General features: G+C 37.4%; 1 protein-coding gene across 1 annotated transcript in view; it reads left to right on the forward strand.

The window, feature by feature from the left end:
• Window positions 1-24,939, forward strand: part of grm8b (glutamate receptor, metabotropic 8b) — a 129,837-nt gene that overhangs the window by 1,343 nt on the left and 103,555 nt on the right. The window lies entirely within an intron of this gene.

Here is a 24,939-nt window from a genome sequence, read left to right on the forward strand (position 1 = left end):
GCATTGGAGATTGGATTCATGTTCGATAAACCTGTATTTACATGAGGAAACCCATATGAAACGTGATGAGGTTTGCTCTCTTCTTCATCATTGGAGGTGCATGAAACCATCGGTATTTGGCTCCCCTCAATGGTGAAAAACAGACATCACCATGGAATACTTCATGCTTGTATGCAACACTAAGCAAAGAATTATCTGAAAGAAAGTACTCTGTTGTCAGCCAGGGAAATCATTGCGAAAATGCTCAAAACACTTCCTGACAAAAAGAAAGAACCAGAATGTATAGAATAAACCAGTCTTGTGTGTGAGTGGAACAGGCTAATCTAAGCCCTTATCTGGCCAGCTTTGTTTTTTCATTATCCGTTTGTTGGAGCACAGGCACTGACATTTTAATCAGCATTGCCTTCTGTGTTGCCTTCAGCTTCTCTGTTTGTCCTTTTAAAACACAGGCCTCTCTGTCTGCTTCCTTTTTCTAAGCCTGTTTTGTTAAATTACATTCACATGTGAAGGATAAAGTGAGTGGCTTCAAATCACCAAAATCCACTTTATTTATGTACAGTAACAATCAAATTAAACAGGATGTTAAATAATCATGTATTAGTTCTGATAGCCTACTCTGGAATCTGCAGATTACATTTTAGAGAGATTAGCGACAGTCATCACTTCAGATGATTCTGCTTTGAAGTCACATCAAACAGCGTCACACTGCCCCTCTCTTCTGACGGTAGCTGAAAAGAGTAACTTCCTATTTTTCAAACTGTATATGTACACCCTAATTGTGCATTTGCAATGAGAAACTGTGCATTCACCCATGTCATGTCTGAAACAGGAGCTGTGACTGACAGAGTGTAAATTGAGTGGATAGGCACTGATGGAATTCTGATGTGATGGAGACGTGTCATACCCGCTGTTGATTTGGAGTAGTTGTCAAGAGAGATGAGATGCATGAGGAGGGCATTTCTGCAAATGGGCCTTAAAATAAATAGTAATCTGTGCTGACTTCTTTTCATATCCTTTCTTGTCATCATGTAATGTGGCAGGGATTTGCATGAAAGAGGGCAAAAGCAAGAAATCTAAGGTATCATGGTAGAGAAAATCAAGATGTATGTAGATAATATCTCATCCCAGGATATAGTAATCTCATAATCAGCTGCCCAACATAAAGATTACTTCTCCTATTACATTTATTGTAAATAATGAGATTCCTATAGTACAACTGTCTAAAGTTTCACCCTAATGTCCAGAGATCATAAGTATGATCTCTGATGATGCCACAGCCAGCCATATGTGGTCAGGAGTAGATTTGTCACAATCATGAAAATGTATGATTAGTTGCTATATATAAAAAATTGCAATTAACAATTTAATGGTCTTTTGTTGTATGGAAACCAGATTAGCTGTTTTGCTTTCTAGCTGTATATATTTAATAGCTCCAAACTGATGACACACACAGCTTGAACTCAAAAAAACAAACAATATTCACTCTAAATGTGTTACAGCACCAGTCAGAAGTTAGAACTTCTGCTGCTTTTGTAAGATCCATGATGTGTCTCAGTAAAAGTGGTTTTGGCTTTTTTTTATTTACCTGTATTCACCTTAACACTGCAATACACCCAGTTGGCTTCTGTCTGTTGTGATGTAAACATAGGATTATGAAAGTGAACAACTTTGGAAAGTAATTGTGGCCAGCTCAGTGTTTCCTCTAGGATTTTTTTCAGCAGCGGTGACAGGCCAGCCCTAATAGGTGCCTGATAGCTCTTCCATACGGAATTGGGAAGTTAGTGCTCTCCTCCAAGCGCATTCAGCTATTGGTTGAATAATTTTGCATAAGCAGTAGTTGGAAAAGGTGCAGTGGCTTCTCATGTCTCAAAGATGAAGCTTGTGGTAGCCTTCACCTTTCCAGCTTTGTAACATTGTGTCATGGGAGAGACGTAGCTAGTAGGGGGAATGGCAGTGACTAAATTGTGTAGAAAGCCACACAATTTAAAGGATTACTGTGCTTGATATTCCACTGAGAAATAAAGGTAAATGGCCAGACAGAGTTGTTTCTTTTGATGCACTGGCACTGTAGTGAACTTGCCAGGTTCTTCCTTGTTTCTTGTAATTGCTTTCTGAATTGTTTGGGATGTTTTTGCCAGCTTGCCATGGTTCAGATGTAAATGTGAGTTTATCCAATCAGATAGGCCCTGAGTGAGGATTGCTTCTCTGATCAGTAGTGTTGGAAGCTTGGTACTGCTTTCCTTACTTTGCTTTCATTCTCTTCAAACAGCTGAAAATAATAAACTCTGGGGCTGTAAAAATGATTCTGTTTCCCTGATTTGATTTGTGTAGATTCTGTGCATTATACGTTGCTTGTTGTGTCAAAGATACTGCAGTCCCGTACATATTTTAGACCTTTGGATATGATTCAATTGGTACATCATGCTTTTTTAAAGAGCAAAAATGGAAAAAAAAGGCAAAATCCAATTCAGTTTGTATAACGGCATTTCATATAATCTGTGCACATACTTAAGGATAATGAAAGGAAAGATGTATTGCTGTTGCTTAAATCTTCAGGTTCCAATTATAGATGCTTGTGGACCCCGTTTATATGTGAGATGCCTTGTGTATCAGCACTAACGGATGTCATTTTAAATCACATCCCCATTGCGGAAGGTTGATAGCATATCTACACAAAAGCAAAAAGATTGACAGTGTGAAAAGCCTTTGATAAATCAAGCTGAGTAAAAGAGCAGCGCGGTTTTGGTTTTCTGCAGCACACAAAATGTCACTGATAAGTCATGTTGTAGTATCTATACTATGAGCCAGTGAAAAACTTGAATAAAAAGTCTTTAGGATATTTTTCTTTGTGAAGAAGCCGTTTATAGGTTATTTATCACATAGTCTAAGATGTGGTAACCAGTGTATATCACTCTGGTCAAAAGAGTCAACTAAATGATCAAATGTAAAAGAAGGAAGCTTAGAAATTCCGTAAAACTTTTTATTATTATTTATTATTTATTTCCTCAAAAAAACATTTATATGCATTCCCTTGCTCCCGAGACTGGCATTAGCTTGAACATGTACTATAAATGCACATGGCTTGCATTTAAAACAGCTTTAAAACACATTACTACATACCATTAAGAATCCCCGAAGGCCAAATTGGGTTGGTTAAAATTTAAATAGTGCTATTCTGGGAGACAGTTTTAATTTCTGGTCATTACTTCTTGTTTGCAGCATAGAAAATACAGATCCATGTCTACAAAGTAAAAAATGTTCTCTTATGTTTGAATTAACCACATCTGTCCTCTCACAAAACAAGCTTTTTTGTTCAAAAGTGAACATTTGCCCAGTTTATCAGATAGTGATGCTGTTCACCTGTGCTCCTCTTCACTAGGAAGTAAAAAAGGACATTTCTTCACAGTTTCACATCATGTCCATGTATATTTTAACAGCCACTCCTTTCGGAAAAGTGAAATATTTAAGTGAATTATTCATACGAAGGAAGAATGAGCCGACATACGCTGTTTGAGTTAATGAGTGTTTGTAATGGTCACATTAGTGACAGGCTCCACCCGAAGGGGCAGAGGTAATGCCTCCATTATTCATCCCATATGTCTTATGCTCTTGGTGCCAAAAAAGACATGACCAAACCAGACCTGGACATACAGTAAAGATCTTGATACAAGATATTGCAGATGTGTATGATCAGAAGAAGATGTTAGCTAGCTGAAAGTGTAGGTATGTAAAGAGTATGTGTGTTAGTGTGTGCCCTCAAGTGTTAAATGTGCAAATTTGCCAGATTCATCTTGCAGTTATTACCACTCCCAGTGTCCCATTATGGAGTCAGATTGAATGAAGCGTCGCATTGCAGTCTTAATCAATACACCCTCTCAGCTCTGGTGCAGATAGGGAAGAGGGGCTAACTCATGTTGGCCCATGTTACTGAGGTTACAAAAACATATTTGTTTCAGGTCACCCTCCTGTTTTTAATAGAGAAAAATAGCCAATACATAGTGGTCTGGGGGTTACAGAACAATTAACAGACTTCTGTTGACCAATTTATATTTTCAAGAACGCTTTTGATTTTTTAGGAATAGCAAATTTTCATCTAAAAATAAAAAGGAATCAAGGGCATTGAAGAGCAAGACATTTTTGTCACAATGGTACACCTTGCACTTAGGAAAATAAACATTTTTGGGAAAAACTTGTTTAGTGCAGCACAGCTCAAACATTTGTGCAAACTATCTCATCAGGTCACATGAGAACAGACTTGTGAGTGATAACACAGAATATCCTTTTAACAGGAAACGCTTATTGAGTGAAATTGAACCAGTCAGTGAATCTGGCAAGGGTCTCATGACTGATAAGGCACGGAATTGACTGCACAGGCACAAGAGGCACAGCTCCTTCAACTGTGCTGTGAGTTGGGGAACAACTGTGAGCATAAGCAACAGAAATAACTGTCAGTGGTATTAAAGGCTGTGCTGCTTCTAGTTTAAAGTGAATGTCAGGCTCGTGAAGAGCTAATCGCTGTCTTGAGTGTTCAAGTACAAACTTGAGAATTTGAGATGGAAGGAATGCACAAATATAATCATGAGATTCATTGCACAGCAAATGGTTAGTTTTCACAGTGTGCAGAGAGTTTCTTTCAGTGTTATTTAAGCTCATGTTTCACCGTCAGCTGGTGCTGCAGGATTTTTTTTTATGTTCGCCTGTTTTCTTTTTTCCCCCTTTCTTTCTTACTTTCTGTCTTCCTTTTTTAGAACAGGAATAGTAATGTTGTCCAATGTAATATTTAAAATTCCTTTTGGTGTTTTTTTTTAATAATTGACTGTTGCCTAATTCATTCTCTTACATAAAAAACACAAATTTCACATGTGAATGAACACTTCTTTCACACTTCTTACATTACTTTTCCCATACATGTAAAAAAGAAAACATTATCACATGAAAAAAAACGTGAACATGTGCTGTTTCATGTCACATGCATTTACTTGTTTACTTGTAAACACGTGGTGTTTTAGACACTGCACATATGAAGTACACTCACCGAGCACTTTATTAGGAACACTATACTAATCCTCTCTCAAGACAGCCTCAGTTCTTTGTGGCATTGATTCTACAAGTTGTTGGAAACATTCCTTTGAGATTCTGGTCCATGTTGACATGACTGCATCATGCAATTCCTGCGGATTTTTCAGGTGCATTTTCATGCTGCAAATTTCCCATTCTGCCACATCCCAAAGGCGTTCTATTGGATTCAGATCCAGTGGCTGGGAAGGCCACAGAAGAACACTGCACTCATTGTCATGTTCATGAAACCAGATTGAGATGATTTTTGCTTTGTGACACGGTGCATTATCATGCGGGAAGTAGCCATCAGAAGAAGTCTAAATTGTGACCATGAAGGGACGCACATGGTAAGCAACAATACTCAAATAGGCTGTGCATTCAAGAGATGATTGATTGGTATTAACAGGCTTAAAGAAAACATTCCCCACACCATTACATCACCTCCACCAGCCTGGACTGTTGACACAAGGCAGGTTGGGTCCATGGATTCAGGCTGTTGGTGCCAAATTCTGACCCGACCATCTGTGTGCCTACATTTTCTAGTCTTCAGCTGTAAAGTTTTGGTGAGCCTGTGCCCACTGCAGCCTCAGCTTTCTGTTTTTGGTTGACAGAAGTGGAACCTGACATTGTCTTCTGCTGTTATAGTCCATCCACCTCAATATTCAATCTGTTGTGCCTTCTGAGATGCTTTTCTGCTCACCACAATCGTAGAGTGGTTATCTGAGCTACCGTAGCTTTTCTGTCAGCTCAAACCAGTCTGGTCATTTTCCTCTGACCTCTCTCAACAATTTGGCATTTCCATCTGCAGAAGTGCCACTCTCTGGATGTTTTTTTTTTATTGCACCAAGAGACTGTTGTGCATGAAAATCCCAGGAGATCAGCAGTTAGAGAAATACTCAAGTCAGCCCATCTGGCACCAAGGTAAAATCACATTTTTCCCCAGTCTGATGGTTGATGTGAACATTACCTGTAGCTGCATGATTTTTATGCTCCCACACGATTGGCTGATTAGATAATTGCATGAATGAGTAGATGTACATGTCTTTCTAAAAAGGTGAGTGTATATGTGACTTTTCTGTAAGGGTTGGCCCTAGGAACCTTTTGGCTGTGCTGTGGAAAAGTGGCCAGTGTTTGACCTTGAAGGTAGAATGGCAAAACGGCACATTTTTTCTCCTTTGAGTTTCCATGCCTTATCTTGCTCATTTCTTGTACTTGTTTAAAACAACTAGCACTTAGACCACAAGAGTACCTCATTAATGTCTCATATAGATTAACTGTGATTTGATATTAGCAGCTCTGAAAGGATACTCAGACCAAACAACTTTGATACATTATAGATCTGATGATGCACACCTTGGTGCTTCTGTAAGTTGTCAGACCTCTTGGATGTAATGTTGAGATTAGCATGCAAAATTAATTACACCCCCTGAGGCAATCTTTACCAGCCACACATCTCTCCTGTGGCCGTGCTAATGAGAGCAGTTCCTGCTTCTAATCGGTCAGGTGCATCAAAACATATGACAACAGTTGAGTGAAACTGAGCGTTGACAACAGTGATAGATTACTCATGTAAGTCACAGCTCTCCTTCAACACATACATTCACACAAAAATCGATCACTTGGTTTGAAAAGCCACTGGTTGTGTATGCATATATCAACAGGATTAGTAGTACCCATGCTCCTGGGATCGCTGCCATTTTTAGATAAGCTGCCACTGACAATACTGATTCAGAGTGTTTCTTGTGTGACGTCAATACAATTGATTAGATTTACCAAGATATATTTTAAGTCGCATGATATCGTGTTATGTTTATAAAATAACATGTTTTTCATGAGGATTCTTACTTCATATTCTTTTTTTGTACTATGCTAGATTCATCAATGCCAAACTTAAAATATGTAATGAGCTCCAACAGATCTGAACTCTTAATTTAAATAATAATGTGATAAGTTCTAAGCAGCTGTACATAGGCACTAAAAAATCTCTTTAATGCTAATGCCACAGTATAAGGTACAGTGTAGAAGTGGCACCCTTTGAGAGACCAGTCCAATGTCCAGTGTCTCTCGTCATACCATTTTTTGATATTTCTGGCATTTGCTTTGTAATGTAGCCTGACGAGGGCAAAATCGTTTAAAATGTTTACTTAGGACTGATGGAGTGTGAATGAGGGATTAGCTAAGCAGAAATGAGGCTTGAAATTCAATTTCTAAGAACATAGTCCATTTTAACCCTTCATCATGACTAATGCCTTTGTCCCTGCAACCATAAAATTTACGGATAGAGGTTATTTTAACAGAATCTCTCCTTTCCCTAAGGATAATGAATCAGATTTTCAGGAGAAAGAAACAGCACAATTTGTCACATAGACATACTGCATTTTAAGAACCATTCTTAGTGCTTTGCATTGCTTACTGACAGAGACTGCAGACACTTTTGCTCATTCTGTCATGTCACTTAACAAGGTCGTTAGATATCCACGATTTGTCTTGGTGTCATTCCAAATAATGGTGCTACAGTAGAGTGGTAATTAAAAGAGGGATCATTTCTTGTACCACATTCTGCTGGAAGCTGACATGTACCAATTATATATCCTACTTAATAGTTATTTTCTGCAGATTATTTACCTAAGTTATGAGATTTTCTGGTACTGGCTAGGCCATGAACCTATTTAGGTAGATATAATTTGGAGAAAATAGCTGGCTAGAATGCTGACCTCAGTGAATAGATTGCATAATAAATGCATAATAAGGTTATAGAAGGTCAGTGCTACTGTCCCATGTCTGTATTTGTTAGCATGCATTTATCATATCTGTTATGCTGAAATATAATAATAAAATATTGAGTATGCACTGTAAAAAATGGTTTGTCTGTTCAGCCTCAAATAATTTCTTATGTGGTAACAAGCAGTTTAACCCTATGAGGCCTAACACACGAAACAGTAAAGCAAAGATTCTGTACTTTTAAATCTACAATATTTAATGGTCCTTTAACTGAAAAAAATATTGATTCCAACGAAAATACCCTTAAAAACATTTTGTCTAACATTAGTTCACTGTATCAATTAAAACTTAACTGTTTTAATTAAATCAGAATTTAATCTGATTTTTAATAAATGATGAGCGATATGAAGAACAGTGAAAGCTTGTTTGTTTGTTTTTTTTACAGTGCAAACATTTAATTTCTGATTTTGTCATTCCAATATATTAGAATTTTCTAACTCAGACCTCCATTCAGTTCATATCTCAGTTCTGTTTGAGTCTCCAATGCACAAAAAGAACTGTAAGACACTGATTTACGTGGCTCAGCTGTGTTGGAAGCTGAAACTGGACAAAAAAAAGACACTTGGCCTCTCAAATAGGGTTGGGTACCGTTCACATTTGAACCAGTACCTGGAATTCAGTACTGGTACCCAATGGTACTTTTTTCTGGTGCTCTCTCTTTAACAAAAAAAAATGTAATTTCAGTTGTAAAAACGTGTCCAAACTTCTCAATTTCAACATTTTGTTTTTTGTTTAGAACATTTTACACACTACAGAAAATAAAACCTCTCTCTTCTGCCGTCACACCTCTCAAAACTGTCCCTACAACCTCTAGCGCCTGTCACAGTCTGTCTCCAGGGTATAGCGTGTTGACTCACTCTAGTAAAAATGCTAAGTTAACGTCAAGTGGAAAAAAAAACATTTTTCTCCAACCACAACTTATTCAACTAGTTAATGAATTACGTGAAGATGTCGATGAAGATGCCTACATAGTATGTACATAGTGTTCAACTTCTCAAGCCCTGGCTGCAGGCATGCTGCCAACGTTAGTCGCAGCTTTTGCGGGAGGCTTGGCTTACAGGCTATCAAACACTCTTCAGCTTTTAAATAGATTTTGTTCTTGACCAGGTGTTTCCCCAGGTTAAATGTGTTGCCATGGTTAGCTTTGCATTTTGCATTACCAATATTGCAGAAAGTGTTGTCAAGTTTTGAAATGTTTAACCACACTTGCTCTTTGTTGCCCTGTGTGTTGTTCTGGGCTTCAAATGAAATTTGGCACTGTTTGATTTAATGTGAATTGGTACTCGGTAGTACCGACGTAATTTGGTCAGTAGCCTTAAAAACAGTTTGCTACCCAGCCCTACTCTCCTAAATGCCTACAGTTTTTAGGGGGAACATGAAAATGTTCCACTGAAAGCGGCTGCAGCACCAACATTAAAGTGCAAATTGCCTTAAGTATAATGTTAGTCAGCAGCGGTGAAGTGCTTACACAAAGATACTTACCCTTCATATGACAAAGTTTATTCCTTTGTCCCTACTAATTGCACAAACTAATTTTTTTCTCTGCTCATCATTAGCTGATGAAACTGAAGTAAAATTGTTTTTGCTTTGAGATTGAACACTTGAGCACACTGTACAAGCTCTACTTGGCCATCATTGTTATTGTTGTCATTTTAGTGGAAGCAGTGTAGCGCTGCAACAAGTACTTCCAGCTGAAAAAACCTGGAAAATGTGATAAGGGCCTATTATGTTTGGTGTGTACATTGATTTGTACATTGTTAAAAGTTGTTTAAAATCAGTGCATTTAAATAGTAGTATGGTCCAAACTTTTATTTACATGTGTCCATTATTTACCCCAGTACAAGAATAAATCGTAAAATTGGGACACTTGTTTTTTCTTTGGAATGGCTGTGTGTCTAATAAGTTTGTGTTATTGTCAAAGTTTCTCATAGTGCCTGGCAAACTGTGCTATAATACACATTCCTCCACTGCAGTAATTAGTTAAAACAATTGTAGTCACAGAAATGTGTGGAGTGGGCAGAGTAATGACACTAGAGTGCAGTTTTTGGCAGTACAAAGTAGATAGCAAACATTATTCTGTACTATACAGTATAGAAGCATGTAATACAGTACATATTGGTTTTAATAATTGGCAGACAATATCAGCTTTTAGCCATAAATCATGTGTTTCATCTGTAGAAATGCTAGTAATCGACGTAGAGGTGTAGCTACAAAAGCTTACATATTTGCTTCCTGTACTTGTGCACGTATGAAGTGAGTGAATGTGTGGTGTATATGCTTTTATAAATTCCTCTTTGCTGGATCTCAAAGTGTTTGATCCTAATACACCGACTTTGCCCCTAGATATAATATACTCACCATGCAGTCTGCTATCATGGACCCACAACTGACCAGCCAGTACTATTAGATCTATAATCTGATAGCGTGGATGTGTATGTGTGTCACATAAAAGCTCCCAAAAATCTATGATGACATTAGAAATTCCGTCAGAGACTGCGCAGACTGTGTTTTATTCCATCCTTCTCTCCTTTTTCTTCTTTCTTGCATTCAAAGATGCACCAGTATGGAAATTGTGGGCCAATGCTGATATCCAGTATTTTTCACATACATATCTGCTGATGCTGATACGTAAACATTAATAAAATATAGAAATTGGGTGCATCTACCTGCATTACCATAAAGATAAATGTGATGCTTATTTGTGTAAGGTTACAAATGCAGTGAAATAAATAACATACTGTCTTAGTGCTGTAGCCCAGTATCACCTAATTATTCCAGTCCTCTAGAGTAGAATAAATACATAATAAAATATTGGTTTGAAATATCGGTCAAATCTAAGCTCTTAAAAATAAAGGTGCCCCAAAGGGTTCTTTGAGCGATGCCATAGAAGAACTACTTTCGATTCCATATAAAGCATGTTTGAAAAAGAGATTTGTGACTATGAAGAACTTTTCAGAGGGTTAAAGCGCCTTCATATAACATAAAAATTATTTATCAATTTTTAAAAAATTAAAAAGATTTGTCACATAGATCTCATTTACAAAAATAGTTTTCTAAATAACCAACCATTGAAAGAGTCATGTTTTGTATACTATGGTATATAACTGCTTGTTGGTCAATAATTTCTACTGTTTTTAATGGTACAAAACTTTTTCAGATATGTTTTTACTACTTAGAACTGCATAAAACTTTTAAAACATTTTACTTAATCCAAATATTACAGTAATTAAAAGTTATGGAACTATCCATGTATGTGAACATCATGTAATACAAGTGAAATAAGTTCAGAAAGCACATTTAATAAAAAAGACTTAGTTTTTTTTTGCCTCACTTGCCATCCATAATGTAGTGCTTATGTATATAAATAAATTAAATAAATAATACTAAAATACTGAACATCAGTGTTATAGTACATTTTTCCAGATCTATCAACGAAAAGCCTAGGTACATTTTGGTTAATCTGATTAATTTGAAGATTGGTATTGTAATTTATTTTAAAAATGATTTGAAACCAGCTGCTATGTCGAATCTGATTGGATGTTCTTGTGGAATTTGATGAAATCTAAATGAAACTTGGGCTTGCATGAGCAAGTTGGGAATGCATGTCACTATATTCATTTTCATGATTATAGTGACATGCGTTCAGCTCACTTCAAGTTTTCCAAAGAGATGGACATAATGATGAAAACACCCTACCATATATTAATGTCAAGTACCTAAGTCAACTTTTCAAGCACTTAGACCAGCTTAAGTCTTTCTTGGAATATGGTCATACAAGTCCTGAAATGTGTACAGTAGGGTTTTAGGTATCTATTAAGAAGACCATTCTTTTCAGAGCCTCTAATTCTTTGAAAGATGAATGTGTCAGAAGTCTATTCTCTGCGCCCCAAAACTTTCTATAAAGGTTCAGTGATGTTTAGATCTGGTGTTTGGAGAGCCCTTGGAAAGAGTTTCACTTTATCCTGGTCTTCATGAAAGCACTTACAGTTTTTTTTTGGTGTGTATCACTGTCAGGGGTGGCGCAGGGTGACAGAAATAAGCCTTACCACCCCATTTGCTGACGTCTGACCTCAAAATCAATAATATAAAATAAAATCTAAACACTTTAATTGTAGATTAATTAAATATATTTTGTTTTAGATGTCTTCTTGATTCAGAGCTGACTACTGTTTCATGTGTAGCCAGTAAGCATTCAGATTACTGTTTGTTCCTCTGATTGGCTCATGGACGTGCAGGTCAGTTGAGTGTAGACTGACAAAATTTGTTATTCAGATTTTTCTGATTGGACATAGGCGAGTAGTGTGTAACAGGAGTTATATTGATTTTAGATTTTGCGTGATTGTTTTCACAGTATAGCTCATAGAACCCATACATACTAGTTCTAGATAGCTACAGAAGCATCCTTCATCTGTGTCTATACTAGCTAGTGTTAGCTTACACAAGTAAACCATTAACAGATTAGTAAACGTGGTTCATCTTGTTCTCGGATTGAATCAGCTGTTCATTAGTCAGTATATTCAAAAGAGGGAGACTGAGGAGAAATGGTGAGAGAGGAGGCTGAGATATCGTCAAGGCATGAGGGAACCCATTGAAGTTCAGAACAGATGGAACAATGGAATCTGTTGTTCAGCGATAATTGTTTGAAGACAGATTTTGATTTTGTTACTGTCAGAGCGCATCCCTATACATGTCTGAAATCCTGGATGCGACACTGATCACTTTTTAGGGAAATATTGTCTCGGAATGTGGGTGCTTGATGATGGATATGTGCACCACACTAGTACAGTCGTCCATTTTTTAATACACAGATAGTTTCCCATGCTCAGATTAAAGCCTAAGCCTAGATTAAAAAGACTATTTAAAGGTAAATGACTTTGAGATTGTAATTTGGTCCAAAACTAAGCATCATTCGTGTTTAGTTTTCAATCAGCTCATGCAGTCTCAGCTTAAGTTTAAGTTAATACTATCACAGCTTAATTTGTAATAGCACACTTGGCATAATATGGGTCTTTAAGGCTGTTTACACATTGCTGTATTTACACAGCGATTAAAATTAATTTACCATAAGTCTTAAATTAGGCAAGGTGACAAGGTGTCAAATTGTCCTACAGCAAGATCAAAGTGGATTCATGGTGCTATATCCACAAGGGGCTCTCTTAGAATTATGTTACATAATTAGTTTAAGGTCAGTGTTTTACCTAAAATCTCATGGCACGTGGCTTTTTAAGCAGGACTCTAAAGGATTGCCACTAAAAAGAGCTAATTACCATTTTAGTAATTAATTTACACCACAGAAAAATAAGCAAGGACAATCATGCAGGCCATGAGGTACCATTCTCTGTGACTCACATTCAGTAAGGCATATGAAACAGGAGAAGTGGGATTCAAGTCTTTAGGGAAAGAAAAAACTCAGTGCCTCATTTCTCATCATTAAGTTTTAAACAGTCCTGTCAAGTTCACAGAGGCTGACCTCTACAGTTAATCACTGGCTCTTGGGGTTAGAAAGAGTAGAAGGATTTTCTCAAATAAGAAAGAAAAGCAGACTCAGAGTTCAAAAGTGCCCCATCAATGTCTCTATGTATTTATTGAGAAAAAAAGATCATTGAAGCCTTTTCCAAAGCAGACACAAGCCACACAGATATGAACACTTTGAGAAACCACTTCTGGATGGCAGTCCTAATGTATTTTCCAGTGATCTAGTTTAAACTGAGTGAGAATATAGATATTAAATATTCTGAATCAGAATATAGAGTCATGAAATGAAGACCATATTATCTTATGTAATGTCATGTAGAATATTAAACTTTCTAAGCGCAATGAAATTGTCAATAATGAGTGGAGGCCATACAAAGGATTCAATGCCGGCTCCGCCTATTAAGCTACATAAGTGGCTGCAAAGGCTCCTGCAGCCATCATGGGGCTTCTTAACAACTTCTGGATTATTACTGTACTATTGTCTTGCTGGTGTTGGAGCATGTGCCCCTTTGTCTTTTAATGACTAATAATTTAATGCAAGAATGGAGCTAAAATTATGTGGCTTGAATTTTAATAAACGCATCATTAATGATTCGTGCATGCTTAACTGCTCATGTCTTTGACAGACTGCCCTCAATCCCTGCCTCGTTTTCTTGGCCATCCAGTCACTGGCTAGCTAGCATTTCTATCCACCGTATTCACTCAGTCAGGTTTTCATTTCAACCAGCGCAACAGATTTTGAATGTTAAGGTCCAGATATGGTAATAAGAAGTGCCTATAACATTACTAGATAACCTGACAGACTAAAGAATGTTGTTTTCTACCCATTTCCAAATACAAAACCAGAAACAAAATACATATTCGGATTAATCTGTGTGGCTAACATCACTATCAGCTGAACTCACATATCAACGACAGTGTCTGCTCAAAGGTTAGTTGTTTAACTTGCTGGTTAGTTGATAATATGAGCTAGATTGACTGAATATAATATGCATGTACAAAAATACTTGTGGCGTAATGTAGTGTCATTTTAGCTAGTATGCAAAAAATGTTAGTCTTTGCTGAACCATCCAGTGTTTCACTTGAGATGGTTATTAACATAACATATTAACATATTAATGGCTTTTACAATGCTGGCTGTGCAGTTACTTCATTAAGTACATGAGGTATATTAGCTGATCATTAGCTTAACTTTTTTTTGCTTGTTTATCACATTTTATTGGCTGCCAGCTGATATAAGAATCAATATTAGGCATTCAGAATTATACATTTTTCTTGTGAAAGTAGTTCCATTTAAAAAATGTTCACTGTTAACTATCAAGATATTATGATATTTGGACAGTAGTGTTACTTACATTACAAGGTTGACTGATTGTATCTTGAAATAAATTGAATAACAAATACTGCTGTAGCCTGATTATTGGTCCCTGGTCTGTAGACCAATAAACAATAATGCAGTGCAGCAGCAGCTATAATACATATGATTTGATTGATTTTTGGTACCTCTTAAGAAACTGGGCAAAAACAATCATATAAAACGAACAATATACATAATTATTCATATGTTACTCAAAGTGACTAAAGAAATTGCATACAGTTTATCTAATATAAATAATTTTAAGAAATGTGTATTGTTTTAACAACATATGGGGCACAATTATTGGCACCACAAAGGAATATTTGAAATAAAACCAAAGAAATTTACACTTTTAGGAAATAAGCTTTCTTTTTATTGCTGCTAGTCTCCAGGAACACCACTGTTGTCAATGACCTTTTGCTGTTTCCCTGGGCTATAAATATGAGCTCACACACATGTAAAATCCCTTTGTCATTTTGTCATCCATCAACATGAATAAAACTAAAGAGCTGTAAACTCAAATATAAAATATTATTAGTCAGTTGACGTTGCCCACAATAGCACAATCAGGGTGATAAAAGATTGAAAAGCATGGAACAGTTAAAAATTTGCTAGGAGGAGGACATATGAACAGTGATGATAAGAGAGGCAAAGAGGAACCAAAAGATCACAGTTTCAGAACTACAGTTTAGCTGAATTTTGGGGTTTTCAAATTTTCAAAAGCCAGCTCTTTGACCAGGAGCTTTTTTGAAGAGTTCCATGAAAGAAGCCTTTCCTAAGAGCAAGCCACAAAAAGCAGCACATGAACTGAAAAATGTAATTGGAACTGCAAATGGGATCATGTCCTGTGGTCAAATAAATAAAAATAAAATTTTTTGGTCATGCACACCATTGTCACGTTTGGCGAAAGGGACTGCATACAATGAAAAGCACCTGATACCCACTGTCAAATATGGTTGCGGATCGTTGATGCTTTGGGGCTGTTTTGGGCTGCTAGTGGTCCTGGGGCTGTTGTGAAAATCAATGGTATAATGAATTCCATTAAATACCGTGATCCACAAAGAAATGGTTGCAGGAACACAAAATCTAAGTTTTGCAATGAGCTTCTCAGTCTCCAGATTTGATCGCAGTTGAAAACCTGTAATATGTATTGAAGAGGCCAGTCCACAAGCAAAGACCCGAGAATATCAAGGAACTGGAAATGTTCTGCATAGAGGAGTGGTCCAAGATGCCTCAAGTGATCTCCAACCTTTCTGTAAGGTTAAGCGTTACAGAAAGTGGCTCAGTGCTGTTATTTTCAGCACGGGAGGCATTATCATATATAAATAAAGAATAAAAATAAAAATAGACAACTTTCTCATTTATTTAAGCTTGAAATATCATTCATTGCATGAGGTTTATTTAATATATTATTTTTAGCTCATTTTCAGGAAGGGTGCCACTAATTCTGGAGTTTGACTGTATAAACAAGCCCTTTGCACCCTCCTTAGGTCTACTACTTCCAACGTGATGAATTTGACTAGTCTCATGCTCTAATGTTGTTTTGCTAATAACCTTTTCAGTTTCATGGACATAAGGATAAAGTGCACTGCAGAAACACTTGAAAGCAGCTCAGGCAAATTTTACATTTAAGTAAAACAACTTCCAGATTTTTTATTTTTTTTTCCATTTCTCAGTTTCTGCTGCTTATTAGTCGTAGCTTTCATCTTCACTGGAAGCAACAAATGGCTTATCATTTCTTTAACAGTGACTATGCACATTTAGGCTGTAGGCATGTTATTACTTTTGAGGGGTGGTGTTGAAAATGTAGTCCTGGGGAAAAATAATTAAACTAGCTGCATATATTGCATATACATTTTCACTCTGTATTTATTTTTACCTCATCTTACCCGGAATTGGAATTCTCCTCAAGCTCCATATGATCAGTCTGATCCTGGTTGGCACAATGCCTTCATAAAAGGAAGCATGATCAGGCCAACTGTTTGGCACCTGGACACAGGAAATCCCTTGGCTTCTCCTCACAGAAATAGAAGGTTGGTCTCTGGAGTGGAATTGAGTAACTGTTTTATGATCTTCCATCACCACTTGCATTTTTGTGTTTTAGGAAAGTCCAGTATTATACCAGTCCAGTTTAGGGTGGACTTTACCAATCTAGCTGCTCATGGTTCAATAAAAAGATACCACTTACTGTGCTGTAACATAGTATCCCTCAGTCAACTGAAACATTTTGTGGACATCCTGCAAAAGTTTGCGTAAGATGAAGGACATTCTTAGTTTTCCCTCAGGGGTCGAAGCATTGCAAGCTACATGGTAGCTCTATGGTGTTGTCATTTTATGTCGATCCAGGACTAAGAATCCTGACCTTCACCAGGAAAAGCACTTGCAGCAGGCTATTAGAGAATGAAGCCTAAGAACATGCATTAGTACGCCAGTAGCTTGGTATATGATGGTATATATATGGTATCTTACATTGAAGAGGATAGTTATAAAAATGAAAGTGTAATGGGAAGATCATCCATATTTATTTGTGGATTTTATAGTTTTTTATGCCTCATTATAAACAATTAACAGTCTCTAATATGAATTAAGCAGCCATTACATAAACTTAACAGTGGTGGGTCAATGCAAAATATGTTTGACTCTATGCGGATGGCCTTTATTAAAGTATTTACAACGATGCAACGTGTATTGGTATGGATGGGTCATAAAATAGAATGCTTTTTCCTAGCTTATTTTGTATATCTGTCACAACTGTTGCAAATGCATAGCACTGATCATTTCCCATAGTATGACGCAATTGATGTATATATTCATGCAAAATCTATCATACATTTAGTGGAAGGACATGCTGCTCCTTTGCTATTTGGCACTGAAAGAATCCATGTGCTGCACTGATTCTCCCAGTTAGGAGCTTAGGAGCGATTCACCAAATGCAACAAGCAGATTACACCATCTTAAAAGGGCCACACTGACAAGAGCCAAGTGAGCAGTGGAAAATCATTTCTAACTCTGGGTGCCAGGAGTTTACCAAGTAAAAAACATTTGTTTGACTGAGAACAGCAGTACTCACAAAGGTCACTTTATGCTGTTGAGTCACACAGCCTTAAGGCTTTCTTTTCCTTTTTAGCACTTTACGACAAAACACAGCCAAGCTTCAGTGAAGAAGAACTAATGTGGGACAGATATGCTGAAAAAGCTAGCGCTGCCATGCGACAGATTAGGAGATCAATTTCTACCCACTAAACAATTGCAAAGTAACAGTAGGACCTGAAAAGATCGGTGTCACATTGCTTACAAAGTAGTTGTTTAAGTGTTATTGAACTGTAATGGATGTACAGAATTGGTAGATCAGTTTTAGTTGTTGCGTTAACAGAGCACTTTGCAATACTCTGCATGCTATAATCCTTGGTCGTAGTCAACTGAAATCCTGAGGTAAATATCCAGTTTGTGCAATGTTATGATGATGCTCTCAGTTGTATTCTGCTGTCAGTAGGTGGGCCTAAAGCACACCATGGTCTGATAGTCGCAGTCAGACACTATTTGCAGCACCTGCACTGAAGCACAGGAGCATCAGATGGCGTGGAAGGTTCTGGCTGGAGTCCAGCAATTACCACACCAGGGGGCTCTGTTACACTGGCAGCAGCTATGGCCAAACCTAATGAGCCACAGCCATAACAAACAGTATGCTTCTGCTCGAAGAGATCCAAACATAGTCGCAACTCCCCATCTGAGGCTGTGGAGACTATCTCGGGGTAAAATTATGCAGCAAAATCTGGAAAAATACCCAGTCAGTGTATGACAAGAATGCAACTGCAAAATTGAAGTTAGTTATAATATAAATCTGTGATTATAACTGAGCGAGGTTACTCTGTGTTATAAGTTCTTTTTTTATGACTCTGTGGCCAAAGTTCATGTATGAAAGGTGACCTCTTCATGAGAGAAAGGGGGATGTACTGTCAGTACCACTGAAAATGAAAAAAGCCTGTTGTTTTTTTCAGTTTTCCTGAAAACATGCTTCCTTTAGTTTCTGAAGATGTTCAAGCTGAAGTGAAAGAGGACGTGACAAGAGGATTTTTATAGTGGCCCAAAGGGAGTGTTCTCCCCATGTATGCTTCATATAATTGTATTCCTGTTAGACGTCTGAGGTCTGTACAGAGACTTAAGAAATAATAACGCTCACAGGGGAAGTATTTTATGGTCTATGCATTGGTTGTATTACATCATACATAATTTTTCAAGGTTAACATCTGATTCTCTCATTTTATTTACACTAGTGCTACATGCATGACTGTAAAAAATGGTAACAGGATTTAGAACAACAGCATTACAACCATGGTACAGCATTTCTGAAATTTGAATGAAAAAGACATTTTCTTCTCCTTTGAATTTGAATTCTGGAAACATCAGTTACGAAAGAACCATGTTTTTGAGCAATAAGTGATTTGTTGTAAGGCTGCGTTATCGCACTATATCAGTATCAGCAGATAATTACTTCAAAAAAATTGACAGATTTTTAGATTTAGACACTGGGATACTGCACTAGAATAAATGCATTTTGTTCATTTTCCTGCATTTGTAATCCTACAGCTTATTATTATATAATTGTCTAAAATTAATATTTCCCCTAACTGGAGCTAAGGGGCCTAGCCCAAATCCTGAAAAACCATTACCTCTCCTCCACCGAACTTTACTGTTGGCAGTATGCGTTCTGGTAGCTTATCTTCCGTCTAGTGATGACATGCTTTACAGCACTCCATCTGACAGTTGACATTGTATATAGTGATGTTAGGCCTATGTACGGCTGCTCAGCCATGGTAACCCATTTCATGAAGCATTTCATGATAATAGCACTTACAGTAGACCAGGGTAGCTCTATCAGGGCAGAAATTTCACAAACTGACTTGTGACACTGGTGGCATCCTATAATAGTGTCATGTTTAACCAGTGTGCGAAATATCCTCTGGTATTTGGGAGGTCCTATATTGGCTGACTTTTCTAGCGTTGTCGGGCCGCTAACTCACTCGCCCATAGCGGCATTAATTGGTATAACAATTTGTCTTTTGAAAATGCTCCTTTCTAGTTTAGTAATGTGGTCTTCCACACATTAACTGAGATCTTATACATCCCTTTTTGTCTTTGGTTTGAGAAATGGGCTAACAGTTTACTCTTTCCACAAATCTCTTGGGAAATTGGGTGAGTTTTCAGATTCACAATTTGATTTACAATATGCTGCAGCATATTGTAAAGATTGTTAGAGGTATCCCAGGCATAGTTACAGTTGCTATGAGGGACTAACTGTGTAAACCAATTTGCTACAGCGCCACCTGAAGCAGACCAGTGCTGCATCACTAGTTAGTTAAAAATACCAAAGACAGATGCTTACTGTTTTGTGGGAAAAGCAGGTTAAACAATGACCCTTCCCTCAATTTGTATTTGAGCATCTAATTTACCCGAATGGACAGCATGACATCATAATAAGTTTGTTAGAATTTTGATTTTGACACATTTAGAGGGTCTAAGAGGTTACTTAGGGGGTCCCAGACCTCCCAGAAAACCCTCTTGTCATGGTTTCCTCTATCCCCTGTCTTCATCTGTTTCTTCCCCTGTGTTGCAGCCATGTGCTTTTTAGCCATGTGCTTGTGTTTTGTTTAGACTTTGTAGTTTGTTACTTTGTATTTTTGCCAGTTTGTTTTGTTTATTAAAGTCTGCTCACATGTACATCCAGCCTCCTTGCTCTACACACATTTTGCACCTTGTGTTTAATGTCACTGAGCTCTTCAGTACAACCCTTTCTACTGCCAGTGTTTGTCTGTGGAGATTACATGGCTATGTGATTGATTGGCTGTGGCTCAACCACCTGAATTCTATAATTAGGAGGAGTATCCACATACTTTTGGCCATAAATGCATGCTCATGAAAAATATGAGATATTTGCATTGGCCCACTGTTCTCATATTGGTGCATCCCTAACTTATTGATGTGTTTAATGTCTGTAAAGCAGTAAGTGAAGTAAAAACCTTTTTGTTGAGCGCAATGGGGCACAGTAGTTGTGCTTAGAAAATGAGGCACCCAACAGCTTCCAGAAAAAATAGAAGAGTACCTCAAGAAGATGCTTTATTTACGTCAAATGTAAGAGAAGATTTAATCAGCCATTCCAGGTTTGAAGTTATCATGCTTTTCATAGCACAACATCACCATCAAAGGTATTAAAGGTCTTTGATGGCTGGTCATTGGGTGACAGACTATCTCCTGAGGCCACCACACTTCACTCACTCAGTGAATACGCTGATTAGCCATGGCATTTTTCATCTTGTCCCATTTCTCCGTCAATTTTGTTATGCTCAACTATCAAGACTAACACTCATGCATGCTGACAACTGGATGCCTTCTCAGGGTACAGATCAAACCAGGATGTCATTTTAGGCTCTGTTCTGTGAGAATGTGTGTGTGCATGTGTGTAGAGGCGGAGGTAGGGTAGGGGTTGTTTGACAGACTCGAAAAAGGCCACCAACCTCATAGTGTATGCTTTGATGATTTGTCTGTGCCCAACTGTGGAAATTGCTCATCTGATTGGCAGGTTCTATATTGCTCATGATGAAGGATCTATGATACAGCAGTCAAGATGGACAGACGGCGCAGATACAAGTTAGTAGCTTCAGTAAGTGCTTTAGAAAGCGGCTTAATTGTGAAGTAGAATGTACCCTTTTGCAAGCAGACTTCTATTTACATATGAAACCAACAGCATTTTCTCCTGTTTAATCTTCTCGGTTTGAAAATCCTACTCACATTTCTGCTTCTTAGCCTCATCATTTTTGCATTAATGTCTGCATTTGTCACTTGAGAATAAAAGTGAGTCTGTGCTGTGTTTATATGTATGCTATATGAATGTAGGAAATATTAAATTGATTTGCTCCTTATTAGTGGACCTTTTTTTCTACACTTTCTTCTCTTAAATGTGTTACTCAGAAGCATGGATTTTTTTTTTCTCGATTTTTACTTTGCTTATTACAAACACAAGAATGTGCGAGAGTATGGTGGTAATTTGCAGGTTGGTGATGGATGGTACTGTCTCATGCCCTACAAGTCTTACATAACCCAGCCTGGATTTGAGGGAGGCAGTAGAGCTGAGATTTCCCTTAATTGCTACGTCTTCCTTCTTCCTTCTTTGCGTTTTGTTCTCCCCATATCTTGGGGCTACATTTGTAAATGCCAACCAAATACCACAGGTATCCATTTGCCTAAGCTTGAAGTACACTCTGCCACTTTCTGCATTCATTACTCATTGCTATCTCAGATTTGATTGTGTTAGACCACTGTTAAAGTATATTGTGCTTTTGTTCTTGAAGTTAGTTTGTTATCTAAAGGCTGATTTATGTGTCTGTGAAGATGAACGTAAATGTATTTGCATTGAGATGTAGAGAAGTTTGTCATGAGTGGTTAGCAGAGGCTCGCAGAGGCCATGAGTTGCACTCCTTCAAAATCTCAACTATTCATTGTATGACTCTGCTGACCTGTGCATCAAACAAATACTAACTGGATATCCTGTAGGGTTGGGAAAAAACAAACAATATTCAGTCTGACCAAGAACTAACATAGAATTAAATATAGCAGCTTCATGGCTGCTTGTTGGCAGATGTTACTTATATTTTACAAAAATAGTGAAGTGAATATTAACTCTTAGAAAAAGAGAGGAAAAATGCAAGACTTTTCTCTTCATTTTCTGTACAGACTGGTTTGGACACTGCTCCCTAGTATCCACATTCATGTGTTGGGAGTTCATTAGTGGGCTCTGATTTAAAAGCATGAATAGTTGATATACGTAATGTTTATTTATAATGATTGTATTTGGCTGTTACAAATACACAATTTTTTTTATGATGTATAAGACTGTGTAGGTATGTCAGTTACATACAAATCTTTAAGGACCCATATCACTGAAAAACAACTTTTCCTTCACTCCTTCACAACCAAAAGTGTTTTATACATATATATTTGTACAGTTTCAAAACACACCACTCACTCCCCAGTCCTTAAAGTCCATATATGAAAACTAAAATGCAAAAGCAGCCTATCTGGAATTCAGTGTTTTACATATCTGCCCATTCAACCAACAGCAGTTTAGCCCTGCCTACTCACGCTGAAGTTGTAAAGAGTGTTTCAGCCAGGCTGCTTTTTGAATGAGGCCCAGTAGTCAGTCAGAACCAAAATCATTTGCATATTAAAGGCATTCATTTACACAGTCAGAGTACCTGTGCAGTCTGTCATCCTCCTCATATGTCCTCTTTTTAAGATATTTTTCAGTACTCATCTCTAACTTAAATGTTAGATGCATCACTGTTGTAAGTGTGACTAGGCATTCATTTAACTGAGAGACAGCTAATTAGTCAGGACAACTCTGCTAGTTACATGTAGTTGCTAGTTAACATTATGCAAGTGCTGTGTTGACTCACTATTCTCTTTCACTCTCTCTTGCTCTCCCCCTCCCCTGAGCTGATCTTCATTCATGTAGCAATCAAACTGGAGTCAAAGTGCATTGTCTTTCCTAAACCAATTAATAAAAATGCTAAATATTTTTAATTGGTCGAAATATACTGCAAAAATGTAGTCAGTGTTTAGGGAACAACCATTTTGCCACCGTATTTCAGTGTGCTTGCTTTGAAGTGGACAAATTTTCCTTGTGATGTAAGGTAACTTTGTGGGCCACATCTTCTAATAATTAGAAAGTGATTGAAGGTAGGGAAGGTTAATATTTTTTGAGTGAGTGGTTAGATAAATTTCTGTCTGAAGGGAATCCAGGGAGCCATCGAGCAGCACAAAAAATATTTGTTGAAGTCAAGACGTCCAGCATAAATCCTCCTCCATTAGGCATTTTAAGGTAGAGGGCATTAGTTCACACTGAGTGGACTACTGGTGTGACAAAGTGCTTCATGTTGGTTTCCAGAAAATATCTCTCCACTGAGCTGTTCCATTCAGTGACTGCAGGGGCAATGTAAGTGTAGTACATTTGGTGGAACATACTTATGGTTGAAGCCAGAACATAAGGCTTTTACTAAAAGGTGCAGTTAACACCTGCACAGTATAATGAGTCAGCACTGGCTGCATATGCTGCATTCCAGATGGAGGATTTCACCTTATCGCAGTGATAACCCAAAGGAGAAAAATCCCTAAAAAGGTTTGTAGGTTTGTCTGTGATGAGTCATTTATCTCTTGGGTTTATGTGCCTTCCAGACTTGGTAGTGAGACTGGAGGATTAAATAGTCCTGTAAGGGAACAGTCCTTCAGGTAACACACTATCTTTTTCTTGCCCTAATGAGATGGTCTGTCACTCATCTGTCCTGGGGCTTTGTACTCTGTCCTCACGAATTGAGCCCTTGCAACAAAAAACAGAAAATGTGACATTTTTTGTAAAAATCATATAAGCATAGTGTGGCGTTCTTTTTAACATAAAGGGGTCGCTAAAATGCAAATAAAGCATAGCTTGACTTTTTAACAAAAAAAAAAAAATAGAAAAATAGAAAACAGAATAAAGGGTAGAATGGTTAATATATATTTTTCATTGGAAGGGCTCAATTGTATATGTGCCCATGTGTTATGAGTAAATGTGTATGTGAACTCTCTGACTAGTGTCCCACTTTTATCTGATACTCAGTCATCAGTGGCTAAAGGTACAAATTAACAATGAGCCATTCATTTCTTCTGCCTTGCCAAGTCAAATGATATATGGAATCTTTTCAAAAATATTATATCCATACTAAAGCAATAGTTTGGTATAAAAATAATTTAATGTAATTTTCCACCTACTCCAAATGAAGTTAGTTTGTTATCTGAAGTCTGCTTCTTCGGTTTTGCTCTGGAGCTATAGTAAATAACTAATACATAATGGAACCTATGTCTCATAAGTAGCATTATACAAACTACTTGCATAAATTATACACTTGCCTCAAACCACGGCGACTTGTGACGTCATCTCAAAAAGAATTACTTATGTCTTTGCTGACTTATGACATAATCTCATCTATAGAATCTATAGTCATTTATGAAACTGGACAAATGTTGCACAGCTAAAAACAGTAGTTTTGCCAGAATGACCTTTTCCTCAGCAAAGAGTTTCACATCACTCAGCACAGGCAATTTTAGGACAATTTTATTTTTAAAAAAGTGCCATGGCAGATGTCTCAGCCTTTAGAAAAAAGGCTCCAAGATTAATTCTCTGGTGACAAAACTCAGATTGGTCTTGTTTACACTTATATATTTACCACAATCCAGTT

This window comes from Colossoma macropomum, unplaced genomic scaffold, assembly GCF_904425465.1.
Source record: "Colossoma macropomum unplaced genomic scaffold, Colossoma_macropomum, whole genome shotgun sequence".
Classification (NCBI taxonomy): domain Eukaryota; kingdom Metazoa; phylum Chordata; class Actinopteri; order Characiformes; family Serrasalmidae; genus Colossoma; species Colossoma macropomum.